General features: G+C 51.0%; 1 non-coding gene across 1 annotated transcript; it reads left to right on the plus strand.

Moving 5' to 3' along the window:
• The first annotated feature begins 293 nt into the window (after positions 1-293).
• Positions 294-444, plus strand: LOC138517598 (5.8S ribosomal RNA). The gene has a single exon (XR_011282747.1). It is a non-coding gene; the product is annotated as a 5.8S ribosomal RNA (ribosomal RNA).
• Positions 445-13020: the final 12576 nt, after the last annotated feature.

The raw sequence follows: 13020 nt of genomic DNA on the forward strand, positions 1-13020 counted from the left end.
AGAATCATTAACAGCGGAGCAGAGGGAGGGAGAGCCGCAGGCCCGACCTCGGTTGCATCCTACCAAACGGGAAGCAGAAGGGGTCGGGGGGAAGGATGAGTGGATCGGGCCGGGTGGGCAGGTAGCGTAGCAGCCTGCCTCCATCCCACTGGGAAGCGCCGTACTGCTGCAGGCGACGGTCAGGCTTCCCAGGCTGAGCGACTGGATTTTTTCTTACATCACAATGGTCTCGGCCGGCCTCTCCTGCACCGACAGGGTCAGGCCGACGTCTGTAACAAAAGAATGTTGCCTGTGACTCTTGCCGGTGGAGCACTCAGCTCATGCGTCGATGAAGAACGCAGTTAGCTGCGAGAGTTAGTGTGAATTGCAGGACACATTGATCAACACTTCGAACGCACCATGCGGCCCCGGGTTCCTCCCGGGGTTACGCCTGTCTGAGGGTCGCTTGTACATCAATCACTCTGGGTTCCCTCCCAGGGGCATGGTTGGGGCTGTTGCAGCGACCCCGTTCCCTTCGTCTCCCTAAGGTCAGACCCCGATCAGCACCGTCGCTGGTTTCCTGGACCTGGCACGCAAGATCATTGCTGGCGCGTCCCCAGTTTCCCCATCTCATGCTGGATTCGGCAGGGCCAAGGGGGCCGGCGCGCCCCGGATGTGGTGGCAGCGGGCCTTAAAAAAAGCCTGGCACCCCTACCCTGGGGCACCTGGCCGTGCTGTGTGTGGTGTCCCACGGCTGCCGGCGCAGGATGGTCATGGAGCGCGGACCTTGTGACCATGTGGGCTTCGGTTGCAGATTGGGACAGCGCACACTCACCTCTGCCAGAGGCACAGGGCTGGGGCAACCCCTTGTATGGGCCCGGTGCCAGCTGCCCCGAGCTTTGTGCTCCCCCAACTACGGCCTCAGATCAAACATGGTGACCCGCTGAATTTAAGCAGATTACTATGAAGAGGAAAAGAAACTAACCAGGATTCCCTCAGTAACGGCCAGTGAAGAGGGAAGAGCCCAACACTGAATCCCCATTCAGCGGCAGGCGTGGGAACTGTGGCGTACAGAAGGCAGACTCCCTGGCATCGCTCAGGAGGCTCAAGTCCTTCCGAGTCTCACCAGTGAACGGCGTTAGGCCAGTAGCGGCCTCTTGCATACCGGGATCAGGTCTTCTTGGAGTCAGGTTGCTTGGGAATGCAGCCCAACACGTGTGGTAAACTCAGTCTAAGGCTAGTCTGACTGGTGGCCAACAAGTACCGTAAGGGAAAGTTGAAAAGAACTTTGAAGAGAGTTCAAGAGGGTGTGAAACCGTTGAGAGGTAAACTGGTGGGGTCTGTGCAGGATTCAACACGGCAGGCAGGTCGGTCGCCTGGAACGGTGGAGGCCCTTGCAGGACTGCGGCCCAGGCACACCCAGCCCCAGCAGGGTGCATTTCCTCTGTGTCGGTGCACCATGCCCGGCTGGGAAGGCCCCAGGGGGCAGGTGGCACTCTGCTCCAGCAGAGTGTTACAGCCCCCTGACAAGCAGTTTTGCTGTGTCCGCAGGTCGAAGGAGATTGACCGCCACCATGCCCTTCTCCGGCAACTGTCCTAGCCCCTCTTGGGGGTCTCCAGGGTGGCGACGGGAGACCACACTCCCCGATGCGACTGGTGGACTGCCCTCAGTGGTCCCCGACCATGTCGTGCCGCCAGGTGGGGAGGCCCACAAAGGGCGCCAGGGGTCTGAGGTGATGTCTGTTAACCGCCCAAACTGTCTTGAAACATGAACCAGGGAGTATAACATGTGCGCGAGTCAGGAGGCCGAATTAAACCCTGTGATATAATGATGGTGAGGGCCGGTGCTCGCCGATTGCGGTGGGCGCTCCACCAACCTGTCTTGCCCGCTCCGTCAGGGAGGTGGCGCATAAGCGTGTGCGATAGGACCTGAAAGATGGTGAACTCGGCCTGGTGGACATCCGTAGCGTTCCAGATGTGTAAATCGGTCATCTGACCTGGGTATAGGTGCAAAAGACTAATCTAGTAGCTGGTTCTCTCCGAAGTTTCCCTCAGGATAGCTGGCGCATGGAAACCCCAGTTTTATCTAGCAAAGCAAATGATTAGAGGTCTTGGGGCCAAAATGATCTCAACCTATTCTCAAACTTTAAATGGGTAAGAAGCCCGGCTGGCTGGCGTGGAGCCGGGCATTGAATGCAAGTGCCCAGTCAGCAACGTTTGGTAAGCAGAACTGGCGCTGCAGGATTAACCGAACGCCGGGTTAAGCGCGCCTGATGCAGACGCTCATCAGACCCCAGAAACAGTGTTGGTTGATATACAGCAGGATGGTGGCCATGGAAGTCGGAATCCGCTAAAGAGTGTGTAACAACTCACCTGACAAATCAACTAGCCCTGAAAATGGATGGCGCTGGAGCGTCAGGCCCATATCCGGCCGGTGCGGAGAGCCGCGGGGGCTAAGTCGCGACGAGTAGGAGGGCCGCTGTGGTGCGCACAGAAAACCAGGGTGAAGGCTCGGGTGGACCCACAGGTGTAGATCTTGGTGGTGGTAGTAGCAAATATTCAAATGAGAACTTTGAAGGCTGAAGTGGAGAAGGGGTCCATGTGGACAGCAGTTGAATATGGGTCAGTCGGTCCTAAGAGAAGGGTGAGCGCCTGGCCTCCGTTGCACTCAGCCGATCGAAAGGGAGTCGGGTTCAGAACCCCGAACCTAGAGTGGCGTAGACGGGCGCCCTCACAGCGTCCAGTGCAGTAACATGATCCCAGAGAAGCCGGCGGGAGACCCAGGGAGAGTTCTCTTTTCTTTATGAAGGGCAGGGCACCCTGGAATGGGTTTGCCCCGAGAAAGGGTCCCCAGCCTTGGAAAGTGTTGCGGTTCCGGCAGCATCCGGTGAGCTCTCGCTTGTCCTTGAAAATCCAGGGGAGATGGTGTAAATCTCGCACCGGGCCGTAGCCGTACCCATATCCGCAGCAGGTTTCCAAGGCGAACAGCCTCTGGCATGTTGGAACAATGTAGGTAAGGGAAGTCAGCAAGTCAGATCCGTGACTTTGCGATAAGGATTGGCTCTAAGGGCTGGGTCGGTTGAGCTGGGCACGCACCATGGCTGGACGAGTTGTCTTCCCTCCAGGGGCGGCACTGACTCTGGATGCGAGCCGGGCCGTTCCTGTGGATCACCCCAGCTGCAGTGGACGCCTCTCTCGTTCCCCCTCCTGGGGTTCGGGCCGGCATTCTGCCTTGGCCGAAACATAGCAGCTGACTTAGAACTGGTGCGTATCAGGGGAATCCGACTTAAATTAATTAAAACAAAGCATTGCGAAGGCCCAGGGTGGGTGTTGACGCGATGCAATTTCTGCCCAGTGCTATGAATGTCAAAGTGAAAAAATTCAATGAAGCGTGGGTAAACGGTGGGAGTAACTATGACTCTTAAGGCAGCCAAATGCCTTGTCATCTAAATAGTGATGTGCATGAATGGATGAATGAGATTTCCACTGTCCCTACCTACTATCTAGCAAAACCACAACCAAGGGAACGAGTCTGGCAGAATCAGCAGGGAAAGAAGCTCTTTCTTGATTCTGTGGGTGGTGGTGCATGGCCATTCTTAGTTGGTGGAGCGATTTGTCTGGTTAATTCCGATAACGAACGAGACTCCTCCATGCTAACTAATTATTTCCCATGAACAAGGAATTCCCATTAAGTGCGGGTCATAAGCTTGCATTGATTAAGTCCCTACCCTTTGTACGCACTGCCCGTCGCTACTACAGACGATCAAACTTGACTAGAGGAAGTAAAAGTCGTACGGGTTCGGTTAACCTGCTGGGGTTGTCCCCCACCGGAGAGAGGGAGCCCCGAGAGGCCCCCATCCTCTCCTCACTGACCTGCCCCTGAGCCGCTGGATGTGGGGCGTTCCTCCACCCTGACCCGCCAGCGGTTGGGCATTGTGAGCACACCCCGGTCGGCAGGGAAGTCCCGAGTGGGAGCAGCTGGGAGCCAAGGGAAGCCCGGCCGTTCGAGGGATGCCTCCCTAAGCGGACAGGGGCCCGGCACGCTGGGCGAGCCCTGAGCCATGGTGCAGGCGGGCGTCGAGGTTACGGCTTGTCCACATCCGTGGGCGAGCGATGGCCAGGCCCGCCGGTGCAGCGGGACACGTTCCCTCTTGCCCAGGTACCTGGAGCTCGGCCTGTGTGCCGGGCTGGGGTATGAAGACTCTAGCAATCCCACTGAACCCCAACCATGCCCCGCCCACCTGTGCTGTCTCTGGTCCGCCTCTCCTTCCGACCCCCGAAAGGGGAGCGGCGGAGGGTGTCGGGGAAGGATGAGCAGGATCGGGCTGGGTGGGACAGCGGCAGCGCAGATAACCTCTGCCGTGGGAAGCCCTGCCACCGTGCTGCTGCAGGCGGCAGGCAAGCTTCCCAGGCCAATCACCTGGATTTATTTTTGTTTTGTTTTAAAACCCTGATGGTCTCAGCTGACTCCCAAGTGGGGAAGCTAGACGGGACGCCAGCTGGCCTCTCTTCATCCCATTTTGCTTCTTCTATTTCTTATGAAGGTTTTTTTTTTAAACTTTTTTTTTATTGGCATTTTAAAGTTTTGAACATTAACAATCCCCTTCCCCGCCTGACGACCCCCCCCCCTCTGAATCAGTGCACTGCATATCTTCTGAGGCGAATGTACATGGTATAACGGGTCATAGTCTATAGTATATCAAATAGTCTTAGTCTCTGAGGACATCATTGTTCACGGTAGTCTTTGTGCAGGAAGTTCAGGACGGCGTCCCACTCGTTCTTGAACTTGAATGTAGCGTAATCCCCATGGATAGTGTATGTTACCAATTCCAGTGAAGTGTAATGCCAGATTTTTGGTATCCATTCCTGTTCGCTGGGGATCGTGGTTTATTTCCACTTTTGCGCAATTAGTTGGTTTAGTCAGGAGTGCGTCCAGCACGTCACTCAGGCCCAGCATAGCTTCTCCATTTTCTCTACATATTTGGGGACCAAAGATGGCTTTCATTTCATTGTTGACCACTTCCCATAACAGTTTTAGGATGGGGCAGGACCACCAGACATGGAGCCACGTGCCTACTTCTTTGCAGCCCCGCCAACACAACTGTGATACAGAGAGGGATATATTTTATGTAGCTTTTCCAGTGTTAGGTGCCACTGCACCGGTATCCTGTTCCACATTTTCCTGATCTGCACCCCTCTCATCAATTTAGGGATTCGCTGCTACACTTCCCACCACTGCTCTTCGGAGATCGGGATGGGCAGCGTGTCTGCCCATTGTTTCATATAGGGCCACTGGATCTGCGCCTCTGGCATGGATAATAATTTGTAAATTTTACTAATCATTTGTCTTTCACCGGAATTTGTTAGCAAGTACCTTTCTAGCGGAGTGAATTCTCTGATGGTGGATTGTTTCATATCTCGTGAAGAGAGCCAGTGCTGAAGTTCAGCATAGCGGTAGCTATCCTCCTCCCACAAAGCCATTGTTCGTTTCCAAAGCTCAAATGACAACCTCCTGTCCCTTGCTCGAATGCTGCTCGCCTCTTCCCACCTGGCATATGCTCCTTTCTCTAGCCCTGGGGTAAACTGAGTTGCAGAATAGGGGAGTGAACAGAGATGGGTAGGACATGATCTTTGCTTTAACCATAGCATCCCATGTATCCCCCCCCCCCACCCAACCAGGGCTGTAATTCGGCTTCTGTACATGTTGGGGAGCCTGTCTGCTCTCGGGCACCACAGGACCTCATCCAGGTGTCTTCCCACCACTGCCCTATCCATCCTTCGCCAGATACTGTCAGGATTCCCATTGAACCAATCTCGGATGACTCTCAATTGAGCTGCTCGGTAGAACATTTGAAAGTTCAGTACTCCCATTCCCTGAAAGTGCAGAACTCCCATTCCCCATGCCCTCGTTGGAGTGACCATGACCCTCCAGGCCACCCTCAGTCTTTTCCCTTGCCAGATATAGTTACTAGTTTATTCAGGGTTTTGAAAAATGTTGGGGGGACTGTTAAGGAGAATTCTCATCTATGGCTAATTTCCCTCACCTAGTGAGTCCCCAGCATCTTTGGTGGACTTCTGGAGTTTATTTTTATCCACTTGGTAAGAGTGAGAGCTTTTCCCCCCACTCTTACATGTGTTTTGCTATGTGCTTTCACCTGTTTTTGTGATTGTGGGCTCTGAAGTACACCACTTCAGTAGCCCCCTTCTTTGTGTGTCATACAGCACCTTCTGTGCAGTGGCACTGGGTTTGTCGTTCAGACTCCCACCGACTCCATTTCTGAGGTGACTACTGTCCCCCAGAAAAGGGTAAAGTTACCATTAACTTTACATAGTCACTCTACCACAGGTCCAGTAACACCTCATCTTCCATGGAGTACTGTAAAAGGATAATTTGTATCCCTTTTTATCTGTACCTCCTGGAGCACCGTTTGGCTCTTTTAACATTTAGACATGGCTGGTGGCAGTGGTATCTACCCTAACTTTCTACCGCGGTTATCTTATGTAACCGTGGTAATATTGTAGGCTATTGTGTTAGCCTAGAAACAAACCCGCTTAACCAAATCCTTTTTCTTTTGGCTCCGGTGCGGTTTATTCACCATTTCTTTTTGTTAAACTCCTTGTGTTTTGCTTTGTGTGGCAAACCAGGTTTGCCTTCCTTGTTCGCTGTCTTTTGGCGGGCTTCTACCTAGAAGCCCTCCTCAAGGCACCTGGGTGTTTAGGTGGGCTGAATGTGAGGGAGGGGTGTAGTCACCCCTGCACAGGGTATCCTAGGAAACCCAAGTCGCACTTTGTCACGATTGGTCAAGGTGGTTGTCTGGGATGGACAACCCCCTTGCTGAGTGATTGACAGCCAGGCTGTGTGAATGGGGGTTTTGCGCATAAAAGGCAGGTCTCTTGGGCTAGAAGTCAGAGTCGCCACTGGAACTACAAGGAACCGACGAGAAGCGGAGAGAACGACGGCTGCTGCAACTACCCGGTCCCGGTGTAGCCCTGCTGCAGTCCTGAGCTATCTACCTTCAACGACTCAGAAGATCCAGTCCGGAGTCTTTCCCTTGAGCTTGGTGGGGATAACCAGCTCATCTTCCACAGCTAGAGGATCCTCTTCCTTGGTCAAAAATCGCTGCACATAGCTGTAGTGGTCCGGATAGCCACCTGAAGCCTCTCCTGTTTTTAAGGAGCGCACCTTTTATTCTGTGTCGCTGCTGCCGGCCTCAAACCTGTGTGGTGCAGACCCCCTTCAGACGTCCCCCTTCACAACGAAGCTCCAGGAATCGCGGGTCTGCGGGAAACCAGTAGGAACAACTGCCAGGGCACCAGCTGCACCGTTGGAACAAGGTACTGTGTTCTGCTTGAGGAAACTGGGTGAATCCCTTTTCTTCATTTCCAAGGCTTGCCCTTGTCTGCCCTTCTCCTTATAACTTTTGCTTCCGAACATTGACAATATCGAAGTACTTTTGGCTACGCTGAATCTCAAACTATCTGACTGTGTGATCCTCGGCAACAGGCCCCGGTGTCTCTCAACCCTGGCTCCGGCCCTTTGACTTTTGAACTCCTGTCTTTGAGCGCTTCTTGATTCTGCCTGCCTAACCAAAATATTGCCTGTGATTTTTGCCTCCAACTCCCTCTGGGTATCTCAAGTGCTAAGTGTGTTTTTACCCCGGTAGCATTTCATGTCACGGATACGAGTTTAGTTAGTAGACCGAACTGTCAAAAAGTGATCGCAATTGCATTCGCGGTAACATGTTTTGTTCGTAACACCGGTGCATTCAACACAGGGTACTTACCTTGAGACTTACTGTACAAAGTGAATTGGTTAGTTGTAGTATATTTAACGTGTGTTTTTTATTTAAGTTTAATAGAAGTGTTGTGTTTATAACGAATGGTTTAAAAATAAATGTACTTATATTTTTGACCTGAAACCTTGAGTCAGTGTTTGCTGGAGTCACAGCAATTGTGGTCCCTTGGTGTAATCTCTACTACTGCTCATATACTCTTGAGATAAGCCTGGCTGCTCCACTACTGCTACCACTATAACTTAGTAGTACAGGCTTGTACCAAAGGTAAAACTTGAATTGCCACCTGTAGTCTTAATCGTGTGTAGTGGTCCCTAGGGGCACTGCACAGGATTCTGCCTAACAGGGACCGTCAGGGGGGAGAGCCTGAAAGTAATATAGCCTTCTGGGGAGAATTATTATTTTAATGACATTGATGCGGCCCATCCATGATATGTTAAGGAACTTCCTCTCCCCGTCAGGTCTTGATAGTTTCTAACTGGTGGGTATTGTTTGCTTGGTGCATATCCTCTAAGGTACTGGTTATCGTCACCCCCAGGTATCAAAGGGATCCCTCTGCTTGTGCAAAATGTCCTGTATCTGATGTTTGAGGGCGTGCCTTCTTGTAGCACCATTAGTTCTGATTTTTGGTTGTTGATCTTCAGGCCTGCCACTCTGCCAAATTCCCCTAGGAGTGCCGTTAACCTCGGGACAGGTCTGTTACCACGACGTCAGCAAAGCCCATTGCCTTATGGTCTTCCCCACCGAATGTAATCCTTTTTATTCCCCTCTCCGAATTCTAGCTAGGAAGGGTTCGAGAAAGATCGCGTACAGGACTGGTGACATGGGGCAGCCCTGCTTTGTACCCCTAGTGACCCTTATCACCTGGGAGACATGTCCATTGATAGCTAGCCTGATAAGTGGTGCTCGATAGTTGGCTTTGCCCAGCTGGACAAAACCCGGGTTAAACGCCATAACCTCCATGGTAGCAAACAAGAATGACCATTCAACTCAGTCAAATGCCTTCTCGGCATCTAGCACTAACACCCCCGCCCTCAGGACCGCCCTGTTTGACTTCTCCATCAGGTGGAATATTCTCCTAATGTTGTCAAATGTTTGTTTCCCCTTGACAAACTATGCTCGATCCGGGTGGATCAAGTCAGGGATTACTTTATCCATTCTAGATGTTCAAATTTTTGCAAGGATTTTGGCATCAAGATTTATAAGGGCAGTATGAGCTACAGAGGATTTGTTTGGCTTTGGGAAGAGGATTACCATGGCCTCCTCCATGGACTGGGAGAGGCGGTCCGTATCAGAGGAGGAGTTGAAAAGTGATGTCATTAAAGGGACTAATGTGGTATAGAATGTGGCGGGGTACATGTCACGGCCTGGGGCTTTATTTGGTTGTAGCAATTTGACCAGCACGCGCACCTCGTCTTTGATAATCATCCCACGCTTGCTCTGTTCTATCCTTTTTAGCCGGCAAGATTTTAAGAAGGCCTTTTGGAGGTCACTGTCCGGTGCCTCTGTAGAGTAGAGGGCTCGTATAGAACTCTGAACACCTGCAGGATCTCTTCTGTACATGTGGTTTCCTGTCCTCCCCCACCATCTAAATGCTGCGTATTGTACCTGGCGCCGCCTTATGCTTAACCTACCGGTCGAAGAGCCGGCCTGTCTTATTTGCTTGAAGGTAATACATTTGCCTCAGGAATAAGAGCGATTTTATTACTTGTTTAGCTAGAAGGATATTGATTTGCCCTTTGATATGCCTATACTCCCTCCTGATCATTACCCCCCTGTCAGTCTCCATTCTCTCCATTACCCCTTTTAAGCGCTGTTCTAGGTCCATCTGGAGGGCCTTCTCCCGTTTGGCTCGGGATGCCTGCTTTGCTATGAGCACCCCCCGCATGGTTGCCTTAAAGGCATCCCATACTACACGTTCCTGCACCTCCGGGGTCTTATTTTCCCCAAAGAAGTCACGGATGAACTTGCGCATCTCGTTGCAAATTACTGCATCTCTCAGCAGATGGCAGGGGAACTGCCACTTGCAGACCCCCACGCTTCCCATTGGATTTCTAGCTGCAGGGGTCGGACAGGGCTATGGGTTCCCTTTCTATGATCCGTACTTGGCCAAGCAGTGTCACCAAAACCCATATGTAATAAATTCTTGAGAATGATCGGTGCACATGTGAGTAGTAAGTATACCCCTTGGAGTCCCCTTTTAGTTCATGCCTTGTACCCGCTAATGTCATTCTGTTTATGCTAGCATGTAGTTTACTAGATGGCCCTTTAGATGTGGTTGTCCTGTCCGCGCTTCTGTCCGTGGATGGGCACACCACCAAGTTAAAATCACCTGTCAGTATTAGCTGGGCCCTTAACTGGTCTAGCTTCTCCAAAACCCCCTGCAAGTATCCGTCCTGCCCTGAGTTGGGGGCGTACACTGTGGCGATTGTGAGAGGCCCGCCCCATTGTAGCTGGACCAAGAGGATTCTACCTTCCTTGTCGGCTTTTGTGCCTATTATTTCGACGTCAGGTAGGTGTCTAAACACTAGGAGGACCCCTTGAGCTTTGCTCTGGTTGTTGGCCTGCAGAACCTGGGGGTACCATCTCAACTTCATTCTGTGTCTGTCTTGCTTACGGATATCGGTCTCCTGGAGCGTCACAATGTCGGGTTTGGTATCCTGGAGGAGGATCTCCACTTTCTGTCTCTTAGCCGGTGTGTTTAGTCTCTTACATTGAGTGTTAGTATTTGGATCCCTTTTCTGCCAACCATACCCCGCTACGCCCCGAGAGTAACCATGTCATAGCGATCCACCTTGATTTCCCCCTGCACCCCTGCTTCCCTCTGGCCCCCCTCCAGCCAGACTCAGCTCAACTTCCCCAGGCCGTAACGTCATCCCAGGTTGCCGGATCTCGTTCCCATCCCAGAGAATAACTGTGTGGAAAGAGCCATTCCTCTGCTCTCCCCTGTTTCCAAGATCCGTCACCATTCCGCCCCGCCCCCCCTTGCCGACCCATTGGCTGACATTCCTTGTAACCCCACCGGGTCTGAACCCTTGTCTCGTGATCCCCACCGCTGCTGTTAAGTGGACAGCCTAATCAGCCTGGGGCTTCAGTTGCTGCCCCTCTGGCCTCGCAATTGTTTGCTTCTTGTCTGACCTCTCTACTCTTCACTCCCATGGCTTCTCTTGGTGGCCTTCATGTTATGGCCTCCTATTATGTCCTCCCCTGCATACCCTTCTTCAATATTCAGGATCTTGAGTCCCTCATCCAACGTGGTGATACGATGTTGGCGCCCTTCCCACTTGAAGACCATTCCAAAGGGGAACGTCCACCTGGATCTTATCTGGGCTTTGGTCACCTTTTTGTTGGTGTGGATTTGGCCAGGTCCTGGAAAAGTTCTAGGACGGTGCCGTTCACCTTTATCAGGGTTGCTTTCCCCGCCACTTTGAGGATCAATTAGTTTATGTCGTATCGTTGTAAAGCCACCACCACTTCTCTCGGCCTGGCCCCGGGTTCTTCTCGCTGCGGACCCACGCGGTGAATTCCATCTATGAGAATTTCTCCCCCAGCCTCTGTCCAGAAATCTTTTTTAACACGTGGCTGTTTCCCTGAGGTCGGCATAGCTCACACTTTCTGGCAGCCCCTTCACCCTGATGTTGGACCTTCTCGAGCAGTTCTTCAAGTCCTTGGCTTGGAGTCCCAGGTTCTGTGTCGCTACCGCCTGCTGCTTCGCTAATCCATCTATCTTCCGGGTGTCTTCAGTGAGTTCTTGAATGGAGTTTTCATTTGTATCAATTCAACTGTCACCTTTGATTTCCTGCAGGGATTGTGCAAGTTATGTGCATATTAGGCTTAATTGTGTCTGAAGGGTAGCCGTCATTTGGTCACTGAATGCCTTAAAGCACTGTTGCAGCACCTCGCTCGTGACCTCTTGCCCCTGCGGCAGCATTGGGGGTTCCTCCAACCCCTGCCTCTGTCACCACTGGATCCTCTTCCTCTGGGGCTTCCCCCTCAATTCTCCATAGCTTTTGGAGGGTCCCTTCCTGTTTTCTTGAGATCTTGTTCCCTGGGGGGCCCTTTTTGGCCTCTTTGGGCTTGTTGCGCAACATTGCCTGGTGATGGCGAGTGCCTGCCTGCACCTTAATCTAGGTGGCTTCTCCACAGGCCTCTGAGGTTCCCCATGACCCCAGGATATTGACCAGTTGTTCTGTATGAAGGGGATGCTCTTTTTTAAAAAAATTTATTTATTGTGCACTAGCCACATCTTTTGACTTTTAGCACATTCAAAACAGACATATATATAAAAAAAACCAGAATATACACATTCCAATCACATTTGCGAATAATCAATCACAACACTCGAATTAAAAAAGATAAAACATGAACCGCCAAATAAAAAGAGAAAAAAAGAAAAAAAAACAATACATAGCACAATATTAATTAAGCAAAATACGTCTTATTTCTTTTCCTCTTCACAAATTTCACGATTTACTATCAAGTTAAGTGCCTTCAGAATTCTAACCATCTCAGCAGTCAGAAAGCGCTCATTGCCTGATGATAATCTGTCCCAAAACTCAGCAGTATTTAACCAGCATACATCATGGACAAACCTACAGAGTCTTTCAACCCTCACATCCCAGGTACCAGGACAATTAGATAGCAAGTGTTTGACTGATATTTTTCATTGTCACACTTAACACAAATGCCACTAGTAACCCCTTCTTTATCTCTAAAGGATAATATCTAAAGAGTAGGGATTAGATGTAATCGAAATCTCAAAATGGATGATCTTGTATATGGTTCATCTGATTTTTTAAAATAGGCAGGCAAGACCGACAATGTTTTACCCAACACTGTAAAAAAAGAGGCCAATACCTTAGCCTTCTTCATACTGTCTATTGCACCTATCCAGTCCCATCATTAATTTAACCAGAAACCCATTATTCGCACGCTGCATTGAAAGGGCCACATCCTGGTAAAGATAACTCTTTGCAGGGATCTAAAATCAGCCTACACAGGGAAATCCACTTCACTCCATCCATGATCTAAGAGATGACAGACCTAGTTCATATCTAAGGCAAACTATTGGGACACAATTAGGGAGGCCTATGGTTCGCTTCCACAATTTGGCCTCTATTACATCCCATGCTAGAGCCATAGATACTGGATTATAATCCAAATCAAACACAGGAACTACCTTACTTATATACAATCTTACAAGTGTGTGAAGGGCATGCTACTCTCTCTCTCCTGTGCGCAGCGGGGG

The sequence above is a fragment of the Ambystoma mexicanum genome, chromosome 6q (assembly GCF_040938575.1).
Source record: "Ambystoma mexicanum isolate Mex_15411 chromosome 6q, UKY_AmexF1_1, whole genome shotgun sequence".
Lineage (NCBI taxonomy): Eukaryota > Metazoa > Chordata > Amphibia > Caudata > Ambystomatidae > Ambystoma > Ambystoma mexicanum.